Below are 20,229 nucleotides of genomic sequence, written 5' to 3'. Positions count from 1 at the left end.
ACCCACAAGTCTTTATTGAGCACCTATATACATCTATCTGTTTCTTTCCTAGATGCTAGGGATACAACAAGCAACAAAGCCCTGCCCTGAATAACTTACGTCTAGTGGCAGAAAAGAAAACTTGAGAAAGAATGGTGAAAATTTGGACTGTTCAGGAAAAATGGACAATATTAGAAAATTACAGCTCTTATACTGAACTTTTAGACCTACTGAGAAATGTCCCCTATCAAATACATATTGAGGAAACTGCTAGTCTCAATCAGCCAGGATTAAAGGAGACAGAAGATTAGGAAACAGCACAGTTCATGATAAACTGTGTATTTTCAGGAAGCCCTGATCACATCAGGGATCCATTTCACTCCTTTAGGGAACGTAATCCCCTTTACCCTAGCATATGACTTCAACTTTGATATTAAATAATCTCATTCTTAGGCTAGATTGGGGTTCAGAAGGAATATCCATGCTCTAGTCTACATTGATGAGAGGATTAGCTCATAAAGCAGTGTGATCGGATTTGGTGTTCCTTGAAACTCTACCTAGGCAATTTCCCACAATAAAAGATAGAAAGTCCATGGCCCTAAAATTCAGTGTGCCTTTGGACCGTCACCCTGGAGTAAATCAGTAGATTATCTGATTTAGAAGTAGTGTAAGAATCCATGGAAATTACAAGGATATCCAAGGACCAATTTGTCATCTTAAGGGATTAGATCCATAGATCCAGGGCAGTAAAGAGGCTGTGGCAGTGTGCAAGGCACCAGGAGGAGACCACAGAGCAGCAGGAGCCCAGGATTCATTGATTATATGTAGGACTCTAATTGGAAGTGTAGGACCAAAACTTCCAATACATAATTTACTATTAAGGTTCAAATTGAGGAGAAATGTGGGATTAAATACAAAAAGGAAGGTCTATTTTATACATAAAGGAATGAAATTGGAAGCTTATTGAAGCCATAAATCTTAGTCATTCCAGCTAACATTGATTGGGGACCTATTATGTGCCCAGTACATAATCCTGGTCCAGATTTGAGGAATACAAAGAAGAATATAATATGAATAGAATACAATTTTCAAGTGGACTGACCAACCAAAGGAAATGATCTGAAGCAAAAGTTGGGTCAGTCCAAAATCAGAATACAGGAACTGGTTGATGTCATACCACAAAATGTGTTGTTTTGACATGGTATAGAGTCAGTTCCTCCGGTTGAAGCCTTCCTTGACCACAGGCAATTAGTCATTGCTTCCTCCACTCCTATGGTTCTCTGTTCTTACCTTTAATATGGAATTTATCCTGTTCTATCTCTATGTCAAGTTTTCCCTAGATTATATCCCTGCCTTCTAGCACAAAGGCTGGCACATAGCAGGCATCCAATAAATGTGTTGTAATTAAATATCTGCTTAAATAAATGTAAGAGTGAAGCAGCCTGCCTTGTTTTAAGCCTTTCTTTAAGTCTGCAAGCCTTGCCCTGCTGGATGAGAAAAGGCTGTGTTGAGAAACAGGTCTGAGTTGGAGTGAAACACACCGTGCACTCATCTTACAACATTCTCTTTCCATCTCTTCAATACATAAGTTGATGTAACATGGCAGAACATCATGACTAAACTGATGACTATGCCAATTTAATAATTTTGATTATTAAGAAACCTATGGGAAATAAATCTTTGCATTACAGTAACAGTTCATTTGTTTGCTGGATGCTTCTTAAGGGCAAAGGTAAAAATGCATAGCTAAGAGAGAATTAAAGTTAAACATTTGAGGGAAATTGATACATAAAGAACTTCATCTTTCTGTAAGAGGGTTTTCATATCCACTTCAAGGATGGGATGTAGCTCTTGAGCACACACATACACACACACTGTGTTACTTTAGCCTCATGAACAGGTGCCTTTCAGCTACTTCCTTATTCTAAAACAAGAAGTATTGAGTCAGTAATTTGGCTAGGGGGAAAGCTCCAAACAACAACTATTAATAATGAAGACTTCCTACTGTTGGCAAAATCTGTTTCCCCTTTAGAAAACAGGGAGAACAAGCTACTGAAAGTTAGTGTTACTCATAGAGTCAAAGAGATTTAGGGAAAACTACTTCTAGAAGTCATGGTTTTGTTAAAATTTGGACCCTTTATTTTGGGACATGTCCCAGAGTTCTTTATGTTGACCATGAACAGAGGTAGCTTCTATTTCAGGTTGAAAGCTAACAAAAATTAAAATACATTAAGTATTTCTATTGTCCAAGTACTACAATAAGTTCTTACATAAAGTTGTTATTCAAACCCCAACAACAGCCCTGAGAGTAAAGTTGGGAGTGGAGATCTGGTTTTTCTGACTTAAAGGACATGCTTTCCTCTGTTACTTTATACTGTATTCAGTTGATATTCCTAGTTCAGGATAAATGTAGTTGAAAGATGGATGGAGTCTCTATTTGGAAGAACTGTGTTCCACAAATTCCTCATTTCCCTTGCTGAGAGAGGCAGAGAAGGATTGTCAGTTTCTCCAGATGTCCCAGTAATAGGAGTCAAGGTTTGGGATTGGACACAGACAACCTATTACATATTTCCTCATTCTGCTTATATTATAAGGTGTTGGTTCATCTCTGAAAGACAAAGGCATTTAAACCATCACGCTGACAACCCATGCTTGTCCAAACCACCGCATTCCTTAAAACAAGAAGTGTGCGCAGTGTCTCAGGGTGACCCAGTTAAGAGCAGTCTCATTTAAAGCTCTTAAGTGTGGTTTCTTTTTCAGTGAGGTCATCCTGTTTAATCCCTCTGGACTGAAACAGCCTATAAAGCAGTCTCTCTAACAGCTTATCTCAGTCCTTTTCTTGGTGGACTCAAGGTCTCAACTATTCGAGTGCTCTCTTCAAGTAAGAAGAAAGAAGAGGTTGGTAGTGAGGGGGAGGATAGGTGAGGAGAATGCAAGCAATAAAATGCTAGTCACATGGAGAAACTAACTACTCATAGGATTGCAAAAGGACACAGAAAGAGGTTGGGAACATGTACAAGGAGGAAGTATGAAGAGTCCTCATCCACTTCCTCACCACTCAGTAAATCTCCCCTTTTTTAGAACCAACTGTGAAAAAAGGAAGGTACAGAAAGGACTGCTTTCAGAGTGTGTTCCACCCTGGGAAAAATGAATAGCTGTAAGTTCCCAGTGCAGTTTCATCTGCTTTAGAAAGCATCACAGTGATGCCTTCCTGGAAAGGTGCATACAATAAAAAGGTACATTTCTTTTTAAAGACTCCTCTGGTGAGAAGTTTCTGAATTAGAAAATTTGGGTGGAGTGTGGAGGAAGTGACCAGAAATCTTTGTTTTGAAAGCCCTCAGGTAAAGTTAGAGAACCCATATGGCTTATGTGCCTTTATCTGTCCCACACATCTCTAGCATAAAAAGATATTCAAAGCCGTAGGAGCTTTCATCAGTTCAGATCATGAGATGTTAAAGGGATAAAAATAGATCTATATTTACTAATTGCTAAAGTGACAAATAAGGTGCAGGATAGTATGAAGGGTGTGATGTCATTTCTATAGTAAAAAAATATCTACCTACTCTGTCCATAAACAGAAAATTTCTGAAGGAATAGTAAACAATAGTTACATCTAGGGATCAAGATACTTGGGTATTTGGGTATTTGGGAGAGAGGAAGGGGACATTTACTTTATACATTTATAGCCTTTTGTACCTTTGTTTACCATAAGCATTCCTTCTTTTTATACTTTTATATTTTTAAGGATTCACAGTTGATTCTGATGATCAGCTGGAATTAAAAAGCACTATAGAGAAATGGTTGTTAGTTTCCATTAGTTTAGCAGTCATTAACTGACTGTATAAACACTTGTTTATTGACTCTGTGGATTCTCAAGCTTACTGCTTTCTGAGGCTACTTCGAGGTCCTGCTCCAGAAAATACATGCATTTAGGACAGGACCATCCTTGGGGTAACACCAGTCTTCCAAGGCCAGCCATAGAGCTCTACAGGATCTTCTAAAATCCACTGTACAGACAAGCCCAAGGTTCCCCACACTCAGATGCAGGAGCAGTGTGGCCAGATTCAGGAAGAATATACTGAGAAATACAATTTGGTTTACATGGGTGAATCCAGTTAGCAAATATCAAGACCATTTGCCTGAGAGGGTCCAGCTTGCTCACTCTACAGAGATCAGCATGCCCTGTTTGTATCCAGGAAGGAAAATAATTTTCAAGAGCAGGACAAATCTGTGCCAGCACTTGAATAGGGTGTCCTTTCCATTCACCTAGAAGCAGGAAGAACCCCAGGCAAAATTGTTAAGGACTCTAGATGTATCTTCAGATCTTACCACTCTCCTCTTTCTAAACCTCTCCCATTCTCCCACTGCTGGGAGGAAAGTGAACCTCTATGTTTGTGCCCTGGAGTCCTCCAAACCAACACCAGACAGTTCAGGAACTCTCCTGCAGCACCCACCCGTGCCTGCCCATGGTAAGGCATCTTCAAAACTATTCCTTCAGAAACTCTTCCAGGCATCAAAATTTTACCTTCTTCCTTCCTTCTCCATCCCAATGTTTAATCTCCTATTATTCTAGTCTTATTTAGCTGTAACTGAAGAAAGCAATTCCAGAAAGTCATACCAAGAGTTACATCAGTAGCTCTCAATCTTACTGTCCCGAACCCCCAACACATTTGCGAGATATGACACATGATATCATAGGGAGAAGGGGAGAGGAGAGGGTCTATATCAGAATTTTAAAGAGGAATGAAGCATGTGATTTCAAAGAGCCCCCATAGACCTTGAATGACTTCTTCTGAGAGTCACTGGGTTAGCTAGATATTAATTTTGTAGTTAACTTCCCAGGGCTATTTATGTATCAATGGGGCAATTCTTTAAACCAAACTTGAATCTCTAATTATGGAACTACAGGTATGTTGCTGGTGGGGAAGATATTTTGGGATAAGGGAGCCTTCCTGGGTTTCACTCAAATACGTCATACCAATGGGTGCATGTCTCACCTAAACACTGGGCTTTCTCCCCTGCTCAAAACTTTGCTAAAGATTTGCTAAATATTTTTTCAAGTGATTAGGTCACTTGAAATTCCACTTATTAGGCCAGTCCTGCCAAAGTAGGGCAAGAGAGGAAAACTATGCATTCTATCACCTCTTTATTTTTAATAGTATTGACTCTTGAAACCCAGAGGAATGCTACCTTCCATAAGCTCCTCTCCACAGACTGCTATTTTAAGTATGGAATGCTAAGAACCAACAACCTTCATTTTGCCCTTGTGGACAGGACATAGTTTACCTGACCTAGAATAGGCAGCTCTGTTTTTCTGATGGAAATCTTGGAAACCAACGTGGAAAATATAATGACGGTAGCCTCATAAAACAAGGAAATGTCCACCCACAAATATTTTTTTAGAGCCCACAATATCACAAATGCTTTGCTTTCATTTTGAATGGTCACTTTGCTTTCCCTACAACACCTCAAAAATACCCATTTCTGGAACCCGTCTAATTCCACTGAAAAATACTGACCTCCACTCTCAATACTGGTCTACCCATTATCACCTAAATGCATCTCCAAATATCTTTGCTATCACAAAGACTGGACATGACACCACTATTACAAAAGGAACACTGTTCCTATAAGTGAACTCCAGAGACATTACTAAACAAATGTTTTGGTTTAGCACAATTTTACTGGGATCACATAGAATCAGACTAACTAAATAATCTTCCTTTGAGTGAAAAGATAAAAGTCTAAAAGCCAAATCAGATTTTTCATGATATACCACAGAAAAGCTGAATGTTAATGATTTCAGTCATTAAAATTCCAGTCTGAGATCTAGAGGGTGGATCTGATGCCTTTTCAAGAAGAAAAGCTGTAGTCATTTATTAGAAGCCCAAATGTTGACCAAAGCCTCAGAGTGGAATTCAGTTGAAATTCTGGAACTCAAAGCTGTAACCTTGGGCTGTCTAATAGGTGTTTAATGAATATCTTAAAGCATTAGTTTCATTGGCTGCAAATAACAGAAGTCCTTTTGAACCATCTTAATTAAAAGGGGAGAGGGAGTTATTAAAAGGGGAGAGGGAGTTATTATAAGGCTATCTCATGGACCCCAACGGTAGGAAGAAAGGCCTTATAAGGAGTAGCATCAGATATCAGAAAATTCTCAGGAACTAAAGCAGTGACTCGATTCCCTTCCTTCTCTCTCTCTTTCTGTCTCCTCCTCTGTCTTTCTCTCTGTCCCCCCTCCTTCCTTCCTCTCTCTCTCTCCTCTCCTTCTCTTTTTCCTTTTCCCTTTCTCCCCAGACTTCCTTTGCCTTTTTGAGGCTTTGTCTCCATATTATCTCTCAGCAGAAGCACTCTACTCTCCACAGCAGCTGCAAAAGACCACCTTTCAATCAGCAGAGTCTGACTAAAACCTCAGCTGCAAATCTCAGGAGATACTCACATTGGCCCAACATGGGTGAACTCTCCCTTTCTGATTAAGTCAATGGAAATGCAGAGGGGCAGAGTCTTATAGCATAAACATGGCTTCTGGGTCTCCACTTCCTGAGGGGCCTAGGAAGATGTTAGTTACCCCCTCACTGAAAAATATTTTTAAATGTAAAGGTCATAAATTGACAAATGGAAAAAACATTAGGCTAAAGCTTTGGGAATTCTTTCTCTCCCTAGTTGGTTTCCACTAACGTAAGAATTTATAAAATCTCCTTTACTGTTCTTTCATGAGGAAAAATACCTATATACCAACAAGAAAATTTTTTGTAGTCGAAAAATCAGTGGACTGGGAGTTTCAGGAGACTCAGTCTCCACTATTAACCAGCAATGTGTAACACTGCGTGGGTTCACTGATGATCTCTGGGTCTCCTCACCCTATGCCAATCTCTAAGGCTCATTCCAGCTCTAACACGCTAATTCTTCTGAGATGTTAACATCTACTCTTATAATAGTACTTAGAGAAAACAGCTATCTGACTTGTGTGGTGCCTTTGGGAGGAATATTCATTCAGGGAAGAGATTAAAACAGGTCTGCATCTTGTTTGGTTTTGTAGGTAGTGGTTTTGAACTCTGGAGACTAGGATTCATGGGGTAAATTGTTTGCATTTTGGTAGATTCATTCACTGTTTCAAGCTCTTTGGGTGCCAATTATGTGAGTCTCTAAAGGAACTGGAATATCAAAAGTGAGTTAGTTTACCTTATGTTCACCAACAAAATTAGTCTTCAGGGCATTCAAACATGCTCCTGCTAAACTGGGCATTTTTAGTATCACTTAAATTCCAAGGCACATTCAAAATAATAACCTCAGTGACAATGCACATGGCCTTCTTAAGCTCTGCTGTTGGAATTCATGCAAGAGTGATAGTGAAAGAGCATTAAACATAGAAAGAGAACATCTTGAAGCCTGCTAACTCATTTCCTCTGGTGGAAATCAATAAGCTTTTGACCATCAACAACATTATCAAAAAGCAGATGCTCAGCAGACCAGCCCCACCTTAGATTTCACATCCTTTCCCACTAGAAATGCTGAGTGTGGCTTTTGAACGAGGCCAGATCAATCAGATACAACAGAAGATGTTTCTTGTCTTCGCTAGCACAAATTTCCACTCTAAAAGGAAAATGGGTTCCTATTTTAAAAGGTTAATAAATCAGGAAAAGGTTACATCCACTGTGCGAACCATACTTTTTTTCTTGCGTATATTCTCCTTCGTGACCGAGGATATTTAGGATAATCAACTAGGGATTTTACTGTTAGTCAATTAGGGATTTTACGAATGGCCTCTTACTCACGGAAAATTCTGTTAATACCAAGAAAAAGGTATTTTGGTTCTATGTTCATTTGTAATGTTTGTAGTGAATTGAGCACAGATGTCTGGCACATAATAGGTGAGCAATAAATACATGTTTCCCTTCTTTTCCTGAGTTGAATCAAATGTGCAGGAAAAAGAGAGAGAAAGAAATTCAGAATTTTTAAAGAATTTTTTCACAGGGCTTTAATATTTTATTAATTTAATTGTAATTTCCCCCCATGACCTCAAAGTATTATCACATTTATCACTGATCTTCTGTAGTCACCATATAATATAAACAGGGATAAATATTATCAATTACATTCTTAATGAAAAAATTTAAGCACCAAAAGGACAAGAGATTTGTCCAAATTTTTAACAACTCAATAACAGGGTGGAATTCAGAGTCTACAGAAGTTACAGTGCCCCATTAGGAATCCAATTCCAATCAGTCCTGTGTAACTGGACTATAAAATATTTTCCTTACAGGACTAGATTATTTTCTTTAGAAAGTATGTCACTAATATCACAAATAAAAATTAATAGCCAATTTGACTCCCTAATACACATATTTGTGTGTATAACTGTACATACCTATATATGGACATATACATATACATACACACTATCTGATCATATCCCAGAATTGCTTAAGAGAGCTCCTGTTGTGAAAATGTGAGATAATGTGTTTACATATGAAATATAGACAAGATTCTACCATAGATATGCTGTTCACTTTGCAATCCCATCTCAGAACTGGAACTCTCATGATAGAATATTTCAGCTAATAATACAGAATTTTAATAGTCAGAAAGGCAGTAGAGCAACATTAATAAAATGAAAACTAGTGTAGCTGCTAATTGTGTTCAGGGATCTTTTTGAGAACTTAGCAAGTCTTGAATAATGAGCAGGAGTCTGATTTTTACTCTGGTTGGTAGCAGTTAGACTATTATCATTATTATCATATACATTTTTGCCACACACCCATCACATGAAATCTGACTCACAGCAGCATTCAGCCCTGTTATCACAATCCCCAGAGATGCCATTAACCCACAACCCTACCTAGTGCCAAAGCCAAGCATGCAAATGACAAGCCTTTCAGGAAGAACCTCCCCATTCCATTCAGACATCCCCATTCTGTCCTTCCCTCTGTGCAGTTTGCCTCAGAGACTGATCCCAGCATTCTCAATCTTTGATGAACTGGGACATACCTATGAACCTGAATTTGTCAAAACACCCTTGGAAGAGAGGAAATTCATGTTTCGCCTTCAGCTGTCTATGAGAAGAGCCCCCCGGTGTCTTTCCCACTTCATCATATACCTCTGTATGTTTGTTTGCCCTGCACTGCCATTCCTCTTGTTTTCTTTTTTAAATTTAGATTAAAAATTAAAAGTTAAAATTCTCTTTTATCAAAAATATATATGTGTGTGTGTCAGGTCACATAAAAGGTTGATTAACACCCAAAGTCTTGTAATTAAAAAATAGCAGTCTTCTCTGCCACCTCTTTCCAGACACAATCACTTTCTGCTCTTTGAGCTATTTCTCCTGCTTCTTACTTCACATCTCTGAATAATTCTCTTATACTGTAACTTCTTAGTTCTTCTCCTTTATATATGCTCTATTGGCTTCCTATTGGAGAAGACAGAATTTAACTCTCTTACATAAACACCTTACCAAGTATTTTTCATCCTTCCAATATTGAGTTTGTATTAAATCAATATTTATCCATCATTATTATAACTGTATAATAACAATTCACACGTAAGACATGTGATGCACTTTGAGTGGATTTTCTTTCTTGTAAAACTTGTTTTTCTGAGTCAGTGTCACTGTTTTGGTTTTCTACGGACTCATCACTAATCCATGCCTAACTCTCTGCAGTTATGCAACTCCTCTCAGTATAAACAGACACATTAGATAACCTGTAAATTCCTACCCCAACTCCCACCCTCAAAGATCCATCGCTTCTGACGCCCCCTCCTCTCTTGCTCCAGCCTGAACCGTACACTCTCCAGGCCTCGTGTACAGTTGTCATCCTGGGATTTTTCATCACTGTCATTCTGGAAATTCCTTTTATTTTTCTCCTGTGTTGAGTCCATTTTTCTGAATCCCATGTCTTTTTCTTCATAGTTTTATTCCCTCATCTTGACAGAACATGTCTTTGCTCAGAAAGGCTGCATAAGAAGTAGCTGACATGCATGGTTAAAACATCTTTGTTCTACCTACATGCTTGATACTTTGGGTAAAGAAATCTAATCTGGAGATGATTTTTACACAGAAATTTAAAAGATTGGTCCATTGCTTTCTAGCTTCCAATGTTGTGGCTGAGAAGGCTGGTGTTATTCAAATTCCCAATTATTTGTGGGGTTGTTTTAGGGGGAGCGGTAAGGAGGTGGTGGTTGTTGCTGTATTGCCGTCACTGGAAATTCTAGACTTTTTCTTTGATGCTGAATTCAGAAATGTCATGATGGTGTGGCTTAGTGTGGGTTTTTTTTTTAATATTCCTTATTCTAGGCAGACCCTTTCAACCTAGAGATGTCTATCCTTCAGTTCTGGAAAATTCTTTTGTGTTATTTCCTTGATAATTCCTTCCTCTTCATTTTCTCCATTCTGTCTTTGTGAAATTTGTTTTGACTGAGGCTAAATCTCCTGGATGAATTCTCTAATTATTTTATCTTTTCCCTCTCATTTTTTTCACTTCTTTCTCTGGGAAATTTCTTCAACTTTGTTTTCCAGTTTTTGTTTTGAATGTTTTTAATTCTGCTCTCATATTTTTAATTTGGAAACAGTTTTCCTTGCTCTTTCCGTATTTCATAGTGCAATTTCTTCTTTTATCTTTCTGAGGAGATAGGTTTTACTTGTTTGTTTATTTTTTGTTTTTCTTGAAATTTTGTTCTACTGGGAAGAGACTGTATTGCCTTTTTTAGTTCAGGATTTCCAGATCTTAACTACTGTATATAAAATAGATAAGCAACAAGGTCCTACTGTATAGCACAGGGAACTGTATTCAAAATCTTGTAATAGCCTATAATGAAAAGAAAATGAAAAGGAATATCTATATCTATATCTATATCATCTATATCTATATCTATATCTGAATCACTATGCTGTGCACCAGAAATTAATACAACATTGTAAACCAACTGTACTTCAGTAAAAAAAAAATCTTTTGGGTTCAATCTCTTATTCCACATTAAAAAGATCTGGTGATCCTTCACTCTGTTCATATTTAAGCAAGGCCTCTGAGAGCTGATCAAAATCATTTGGAGTAATTCATACATTTGGTAGGGTCTCACAGCTGATGGGCCTTGCTATAGTGTGATCAGGAATCCTTACTGGGTATATCAAATGTCAAAGCCTGTAGGTCTTTTCTCCTGGGCCAGATTTCCCTGAGAATAATCCCTCTGTCTCCTGCCTGGCTGCTAGGACCCTGCATCCCATTCAGGGACAGGAAGCTGGGGGAATCACACTCCTCACAGTGCAGATTGGCATTAGCCTCCCAGCTTTTAATACTGCTTCCCATACATATCCTCACATGTTCCTTGTGCTCCCTCAGCCAAAGCCTTCCCGGCTGAACCTCTTTAGCTTTATTTGAGACTTCTGCCAGAGGAGAGGGAGTAGCCAGTGGAACTGATTTGAGGAGTATCTGAGCATCTAATGCTTCTTTCACAGACCCCAGTTTTTAGCTCCATCCACACCCACTGCCAGAGTAGCTTGCCTCCAACTCCTGAGTCTTCTCAAATTCGTCAGCACAAATCCACTCGTTTCCTTTTACCCTGACTCCTGGAGGCACTTAGTTTTTGGCCTCCCTTCTTTACTAAGTCATAGAGTCTTTTGAAGCTTGATGACATCTTTTGCACTTCACATCTCTTTCCTGTCCGATGGATCTTAACCTTTGTTATTTCTTTCCTGTCATTTTAGTGGAGTTTGAGGAGAGGATTCATGTGTTCCTCCTGACTACAGGTCCCTCACTCCTCTTTCCACCATGCTTGATTAATTTACTTGGGCAATAGTCCCTCAGCACTAGTCTATACCTGTGAAGTCAGATACAAGATATTCTTAGCTCTAATGGAGTGTATACACAAGTTGAGGTACAAAATACACATAGATTAACAAATTCTAAAACAAAGTAATACAGAATTTTAGAAGTGTGATCATTTGAATTAGATGTTAAAGATTGGGTAGCTGAAATTTATGTTGGTAGGCTCAAATAGGATTTACACATGATGTGTTTCTTCACATAGGATGTAAGAATTATTGCTTTTGATTTCCCATCAGTGTTCTAATTCCAGACTTCTAAAAGGAAAGTTACCTTGAGATTTTGGCAGAGAAGCAACATCAGAAGTCACTTCATTTGTTGTCAAATATATTAACTACTTAGTCCAGAAATCCTCCTTGGGATGTTCATATCTAAGTACTGCTGCATATATCTATAACTTCATTCAAAAGCAAAACAAGGGCCACCACTCCACTATTGGTGCCATGAATTAATCACTAGCTTTAATTAAGAATCACATTCTAGAGGCCTCTATAATTGGAGAGTTAATTTAATGAGCTATTGCAAGTTAATTTCCACTTCCTTGAGCTTAATTGTGATGAATGGATTTTTTTCAAGAAAGCTTCAATTACCTGTCTGATTATCCTTCCACATCATCTACTTTTGACTGTGCTCCAGTCTAGGGAGCAAAATCCTGCGTGGGTTTGACATCAAAAAGATGCTGACAGTACATACAGGAGGCAGATGTACTTTTGTTGTACAGTTTACATGTATTAATAGATTTAAATTGGTCTATGAACAAAGGCAATTGCCATCTTGATTATTTATATAAATCAAAGGATGGCTTAATTTCTACCATGTGTGCCCTCTGGCAACAAAGGTTACTGAAGATTTCAGTCCTTCTCTTTTCAAGGGATTGGGGAAGAACGACAACCTACTATCTGCCAATATTTAGCTGTACTTCATAAGAGGCAGTTTATTTTGCAGCCTATAATGATCTAATCAAGAAAACCATGGATCTGATGTAACTTACCCCACTCAGCTTCAGCACCTCTCCTAGAAAAGACCATAAACAAACTGCAAACAAAAGAAAGAAAACTGTATAGAATTTCACCACCAGGCACAGTCCCAAACCAAAACATGCAATTTTAAGGATCTTGACATCATGGCCAAAATAGACAAAGCAGATGTGGTTAGCTTGGTTGACCATGGCTATTGGGATAAAATGGCAGCAGGATGAATTAACCCTTGCACCTAGAATCAAGGAATAAGGTCTTTCTTTCGAAGAGAGATCGGTATTGGCATGTACATTTTTGAAAACAAACATATTTATTGAACACTATAATTAACTCTTTTCTAGCACCTTTTCAATAGAGGATCTACAATATGATAGTAAATAGGAGGAAAAAAGAAAGTTTGTCATTTATTTCATTTACAGCCCTATGAAGGATGGGTTTCCATAATAAGAGTGTGGAGGCTGTAAGGTTCTTGGTCTGGGTTTCCTAACTCAGGAGAGACATGTTCTAACCCTCCTTACTCTCGTCCTCTACCCCAAGAATAGGTAGAGAGGGAGGATCATGTCATGATACCAGAATTAATTCTAACCCCATTTCTGCCTCTAACTCACTTTGTATTTGAGGGCAGGTATCATTATCTCTGAGTCCCAAAGTTCAACTGAGACAGTATATATACATGAATTTTAGAAATTCTGAAGTGTTCTACAAATGAGAAATGAATGATGAAAACCTTAGTTCTGTGTTTCCATTGCTCAAATTGTCCAGTTTTAACAGTTCAGCAGAGAAAAGGAATGCAAATTTTCTCACTGATATTCTTGCATTCAGTAAAATAGGTAATGATAGGTATAAGTCAATCCAATTATCCATTTTATATAATACAAATACTTTATGTTTAAATGCAGCTTATAGATATTTTTTTCTGAATCCCTTTCATGAAAAAAGGAAGTTCTTACCAATGGCTTAAATAAAATCAAGGGTGATAAATCCACGAAGGGTAACTATGAAAAATTTTGCATAAGGTTACATACTTCACTTTCAAAAATAACATTTTGTATCTGATTGCAAGAATAGCACATGCTCATTGGGGGACATTTGGAAGTTGGTTTTTTTTTTTAATTATTAACATTTTTTGTTAGCTATCTTGATTGTGTTTCACGGGTATATACATCTATCAAAATTCATCAGACTGTATGTCTGAAATATGTGTAGTTTACTCTACAGGAATCATACCACAATAAAGGTATTAAAAATTATTAACATTTTTTAGTATTACAGTCCCTACTATCCCTAGTCAAATGTACCATATGAATGACTCCTTATAAAGTTTTCTATCCTTTACCAAAGGTGGGACTCTATGGGCAATCACACCTTCCAGTGCTACCTACTGGTGCCATAGTGAAAGTGAAGGCACTGGACTCAGTGGACCAGGTCTATTCCTCTAGAGCTGTTTTCTTTTATACTCCGTTTTGACAGAGCAGAGAAAGGAGTGAAATAAAGAATTGTGGCAGGCAGAGTTCTAAGCTAGCCCTCAAGATTCCCAGCCCCTCGGATACTCACATCTTCTCCCCCAGGTATCCAGTCAAACACTAATCCAGGTGCTGCTATAAAGGAATTTGCAGACGTAATGAAGGTCACAAGTCAGATGATCTTTATATAGGGAGATTATCCTTGGTAGATCTGATCTAATCAGGTGAACTCGTAAAAGAGACAGGCTTCTTACAGAAGAAAGATTTGAAACATGAGAAGGAAACTTTTAGGAATTTGAGAATAGCACCCGGCTGACAGTAGGCAAGTCAACAGGGATCTTAGTCCTACAACTGCAAGAAACAGGATTCAGCCAACAACCTGAATGAGCTCAGAAGTAAATCCTTCTCCAGAGCCTCCAGAAAAGAATACAGCCCAGCCAACACCTTGATTTCAGCTTTCTAAGACCCTGAGGACAGAAGCCAGTCATACTATGCTTGGACTTCCGACCTGCAGAACTGAGTTAATAAGTGGCATTGTTTTAAGTTGCTATGTTTGTCATAATTTGTTATACAACAATAGAAAATGAATGCAAAAGTTCTGTTGGTAAAGGTCTCCAATTTGCTCAGATTAAGGAACGCAGCTCTTCCCTTCATATAGCTGCTGTAGTATGCCGTCGCATGACTGCACCACCATTTGTTTATCCACTCAGCTGCTGAGGAACTTTTGGATTGTATTCAGTTTGGGGCTATTCTGAATAAAGTTGCTGTGACCATTGTGTACAGAACTTTTGGGGGACATCTGGTGCTACTTGTAAGTCCAGCCCAGGAAACATCTAGGGAACAATAAACATGGGGATACTTTAGTTCAACGTCTTCTGACTTGTTATTTAGTCACACTATATTTGTGTTCTGATCCTTTGAGAATCAAGTACCCTGGGTCTTATAGGGCAGCCACCAAGTGCCCTTGCTGGGTCCTTCTGCCTACCTCCCCATCTAATTCCAGGCCATGCTATAATGCCTGCTTTGAACTTTTTGGCAATCCTGTAAGTATAAGAAGCCTAAAGATATCCAGAGACCACAGTAACTTACATTCGAACTAGATAGCAGGTAAAAGGGAGGCCAATAAACAGAAGAGAAACCACCTGATCTCCACACCATGCTCTTCATAATGGAAACTAATTATAGGATATATGTACATCCAGTACTCTTAGCAATGCTACTGAGATTTCTCACCAGTTTTCACTGTATTTGCCCACCCCTAAAGAAACATTAGGAAAGTATTTCATAGTCACAAATGCCATTTCTCATTCACTGATAGAAGAGAATAAAAAATTTCACAGCCCTTTATTTATACAGAAGGTGGTGAAGAATGTTTGACAGCTTGCCTAGAAATTCAGTGAATCAAGGATAGAGGAAGAATGCAGGTGTCAGGAATTCCCATCAGGTATACACCACATCAGCAGGTTGAAATAAACCTGGAACCAGAGACACTAGAAATACATTCAATGAATACTTACGTCGATTTTGCTTAAGCTTAACTTTTCATGGTTTTGTTGGGGGAGGAGTTAAATTTTTTAAAAATATAGTTGGTCGTTTAATTGAATGTGAGCTGTGTTTGCCAATGTGAAGAGCCACGGGAGACAAAATGGGGAAGGGGAGGAGATACTGACCTGGGTAACTGCCCTGAGATGCCTCATTCCAAATTTATATTGCCTCACAACCGCTCTCTATGTTGATAAAAGGTTATCAAATTTCACATATAAAAAAGTTTTAGCAATGCTAACTTCAAGGATGGTCATCAGTCATGTGAGCTAGTGCCTTGAGGTGACCAGAACAGAGGAAAGAGAAATTGTTATAGAAACTGGTGCGATGAGATGTATGGTTTATTTGAGAATAGAGAGAAGGTTCTCCAGACAGATAGAAGTGGCCTATGCAGGAGGAACATACTAAAAGAAGTACTGGAGAAGATAAAATTGTCTTTTTAGAGTCCAGCTAATTGTTGAACAAGTGGTTTTGACTGAAAACAATATCCATTTGACCACCTCCCTGATCCTTGAAACCTTGGCTGACTGTGAAGTCCTTTCTTCTACCTGAAGTCAACAGTACTGACTACCTACCTCTCAAAACTCCCACCGAATTCCAGCACTCACTCTCCCTCAATGACTCAGCCCATGCCCCTTCACCCTCGTGTGCCTTGTGTCTTTACACTACAGGATACCAGGCTGGCTCCCATTTATCTGGTACTGAATCCCTGAACCCCTTCCCATTCTCAGCACCTTGAGTGGTGGCAACAGGATGTTATTGACCAGAGAACAACTTTCAGTGATGGTTCCACTGACTGTTTTAGCCACTCTGATAAATCAGGAATATTCTAACTGAATGGACTCTGGAACTTCCATATTGGTGGTTAATCTGATCAAAATGCAACCACACCCAAGCCCCAATGACTGTTTTCCACTGGGGGGTGATTCTGTCTCATATTCAAGTTTGCCCTCTCCACATCGCTTATAATACTTTTAGCATACACATGATGTGAGTTAGCGGCTGTAGTGACTATAGCTCAAGGGGCCTAAGGCATGGTTTTGAGATTGTCCTTTATTCATTTTAGGAAATACTACTTTTTGGCCTGCAGAGTTGGGGAGGGCTAGTACATTTAATAATACCTGGGATCCCAAAGGCATTAACCCTTATGCTCCCCTGGAATAGGAAGCTGCCAGGTCATGGAGCTTTTATAAATTTCCCACTAGAGCCAATTCTAGGCTGTCTGGATTGAGCCAGAGGGAGGTCAGTAATTGGTAGCCCCTGGCTGCCGTGAAAGGCTTCTGGTGTGTGTGTGTGTGTGTGTGTGTGTGTGTGTGTCTGTCTGTCTGTCTGTCTGTCTGTCTCTAGGGAAAAGAAGCAGCTTCTCATAGGTGAAGTTTCTCCCCCAAAGTGAGACCTTGGAACCACTTTTCTTAAACATTCTTCTTTGCTTGCCAGAGTTTGGTAGTTTCCTGAAGGAAAGATCCTGCTGAGGGAGTGATGTATCATAATGGAAAGGGCACATCTTATTTCTAATCCCCCTCTGTCACCAACCAACTTTGTGACCGTGCGCTAAGAACTTAATTTCTTCATCTGTAAAATGGGGAAGTCCTCCCTAGACCACAGGCTCTCATAAAGATTTGTAGCTCTATGATCTACCTACCTGCCAAATATGCCTCAATATATGACAAAGCTAAGAAAATTCACTTTTGACTATCAAGCTACACAATTTTAGGGATCTGGATGTGTTACCAGAAAAGGGAAATAAGAATTACCTCAGTTCTTAGTCACCCAAAAAGAAAAGAATTTTTAATGAGAGACAAAAAGCATGATATAAGCAAGATTTTTGTTAGTGAAGTGAAAATACAGTGAAAGAGTACACTCCGAGAATTGGGAGTGGGCCAATCCAAGAGAGGGAAAATGGTGCCGTTCCCTCATTCTTCCTGTTTTTATATCCTGGCTTCCTGATTGATTGATTGATTGATTGACAACTCAAGTTTCCTGAGCTCTGGTTGATTGACAGCTCAGGTTCCTTGTGTTCTGGACTGTTCATTTCCCCTTCCTCTCTCCCTGCCCAGTGTTCATTTCTATTTAAACTACCTAAATATGCATAAGTCAATGTTTATTCAAAATCTTTAGCTGACTACTTAGTAAAGCAAACATGTTTAAAATCATATTTATAAAATAATATATTGATTTTAAATACTAATATTTTTCCACTGTCACTTCGTAAAACAAAATATTCCTCACCAGTGTTGTTTTGAGACTAATTCAGCTGTTCTCCAAACACAGAATTATTTCTTCCTTCTCTGTTGTCTGAGAGCTAACACTTTTTGAATCTATGTACGATGCTGCCACTAGGAACGATACTAAGTCATGCAGAGCACTTGGTGATTTTTTCTTTTCCTGTAAGTGTACATTTATAATCTCCATAATGTACCACTTGCTGAATTACATTTTTATCTATTCTCTAAAAGGTCTATTTAAAAATACATCTAACACTTGCATTTCAGGGCTAATAACTTTAACACTAATTACTAGATTGGTGATAAATTTCTTTTCCTTTTTTTTTTAATCAGTTCTGGCAGATGACCTCCATAAGCTTCCAAAACAAATAATAACTTAGATCATTTCATCCCAGTGCATCTTCCCCTAACAGTAGTTTGTTGTTCCAAATTCAGATATTGAGAGGGCATAGAAGATGACTTCACTAGGATGTGTATTGAATGTGACTTCCTCTTTTCTGGGAAATAATTTTGGAGACAAAACATTTACTTTATATGTGGGCAAATGGCAGTATATATAAAGCCATTAGTTCAAATTAATTGCATAATTTTAGAAGTAGCCTATGCTTTGTTTTTCTTCATTTGGCTTTGGAACCCAAGATTACAACACTCTAAGTAGAAGATTTTCTTTAAAATTATATTACATTATTCTCCTTTTAAAAGGAAGGATCAGAATTTAATATATATGCTTAACCAACAAGGCTCACTCTGAACCACAGGAAAACTAAGAGGAAGCCCTTTAAAAAGTAACCACCCCACTGGCTTATCACGTGCAGCCCAACACTGACCAACAAGATAGAAAAAGAAAAGTTCACACACAGCACTTTATGCTTTTTCAGTTTTTCCCCTGAAGTCAAATTTCCAACAACAACCTGGACCTTGTCTTTCACTTCTGATTTTGCCCTTTTCGTGGAAGGGGAGAAAATGCTGGTGCCTGTCTGTGATAGTTGCTGGTAGCTGCCGCCTTTTAATTTACTATTTTGGTCACGCAAGAGTATGGCTACTATCCAGTGGCCCACCTCAAGGTACTAGGGCATGCCTGCCTGGAGCTGACTATGGAAACTTTTTCCAATCAGGCAGGAAATGAAAAGAAACCTGTCCTTCCTTTGGGCTCAAAATAAAAATAAGTGTATACAGAAGAGTCCCAGAAAAAAAGCACGAAAAATAAACTCAGCTTTCCACCACCACCACCAACACCCTTTTTTGTCCCCAGCAGAAACCTACAGGCAAGCTGTTCTCAGTGGATGTTAAATATTCAAAATTCTAGGAGGGAAGTGTTGCATGATTAGAGAAAGAAAAAAAAAAAAAGAGCAAAGCTGCAAAGCTGTTGTGACCGCTCTTCAACTCTGCAACAGGCAAAGTTTTGTGATTCGTCATCCAAACCTCTCCTTTACCTACCTCAGCTGGGGCAGATGGGAATAACAAAGAGGCTTCGGCTTCAACCATAAGTCAGTTTTCAAGAGACTGAAAGTCAACTCATTAGAGCCTAACCCTTATTTCCATGTGAATGGAATGCTCAGCCTGAGGGAAGACCATCCTCAGGCAGCCAAACACTGGGACGCCTTCTTCCTAAGGCTTGGAAGTCCCAGAGGGAAATCCCACTGATGAATGCCCCGCACCCACCACCCCACCTGAAAGTCGCTACAACAGGAAAAAAATATCCTATTTCAGAAAAAGGAAAAAGTTTTCTAGTATATTTATTAGGAGAATTTTCAATAGATTGTTTAAGAGAGAGTTAATGCTGATTTGGTGTTCAAGATGGCCAGCTCCTCCTCCATATGAAAATCTGAAAATAATTCTGATAAAAAGAGCAACTCTGCTTGTGAGCAAACCAGATGGCTACACACCCCTTCATCAAGTCTGTTAGTTTTCACATCACCGCCTTGGAAGTTTCTCCCCAGAAAAACACATGGACATGAGACTTTTTGCCTGAGTTGGGAATCTGTTTTAAAACAAGGTCCATCTACACTAACCCCTAGGTCTGCCTAACATAATTGCCTGCTTCATTTTCTTCAGGATATTTTCTCCAGCAGATTGACTACCCTTCTGGATAACTAAATATATCACGTATGGTCAACAAAATGAAAATATTGAGGCTTCTTTGTGGAGAATTCAGACCAAAACTTGGTATTTGCCTGGATTCTCTGGATCCATGCAGTACGTTGGGGCTGGGTGTGCTCCAGAGGGT

This window comes from Camelus dromedarius, chromosome 5, assembly GCF_036321535.1.
Source record: "Camelus dromedarius isolate mCamDro1 chromosome 5, mCamDro1.pat, whole genome shotgun sequence".
Classification (NCBI taxonomy): Eukaryota; Metazoa; Chordata; class Mammalia; order Artiodactyla; family Camelidae; genus Camelus; species Camelus dromedarius.
The sequence above is the reverse complement of the archived record's forward strand: the minus strand, read 5'-3'. Positions refer to the sequence as shown.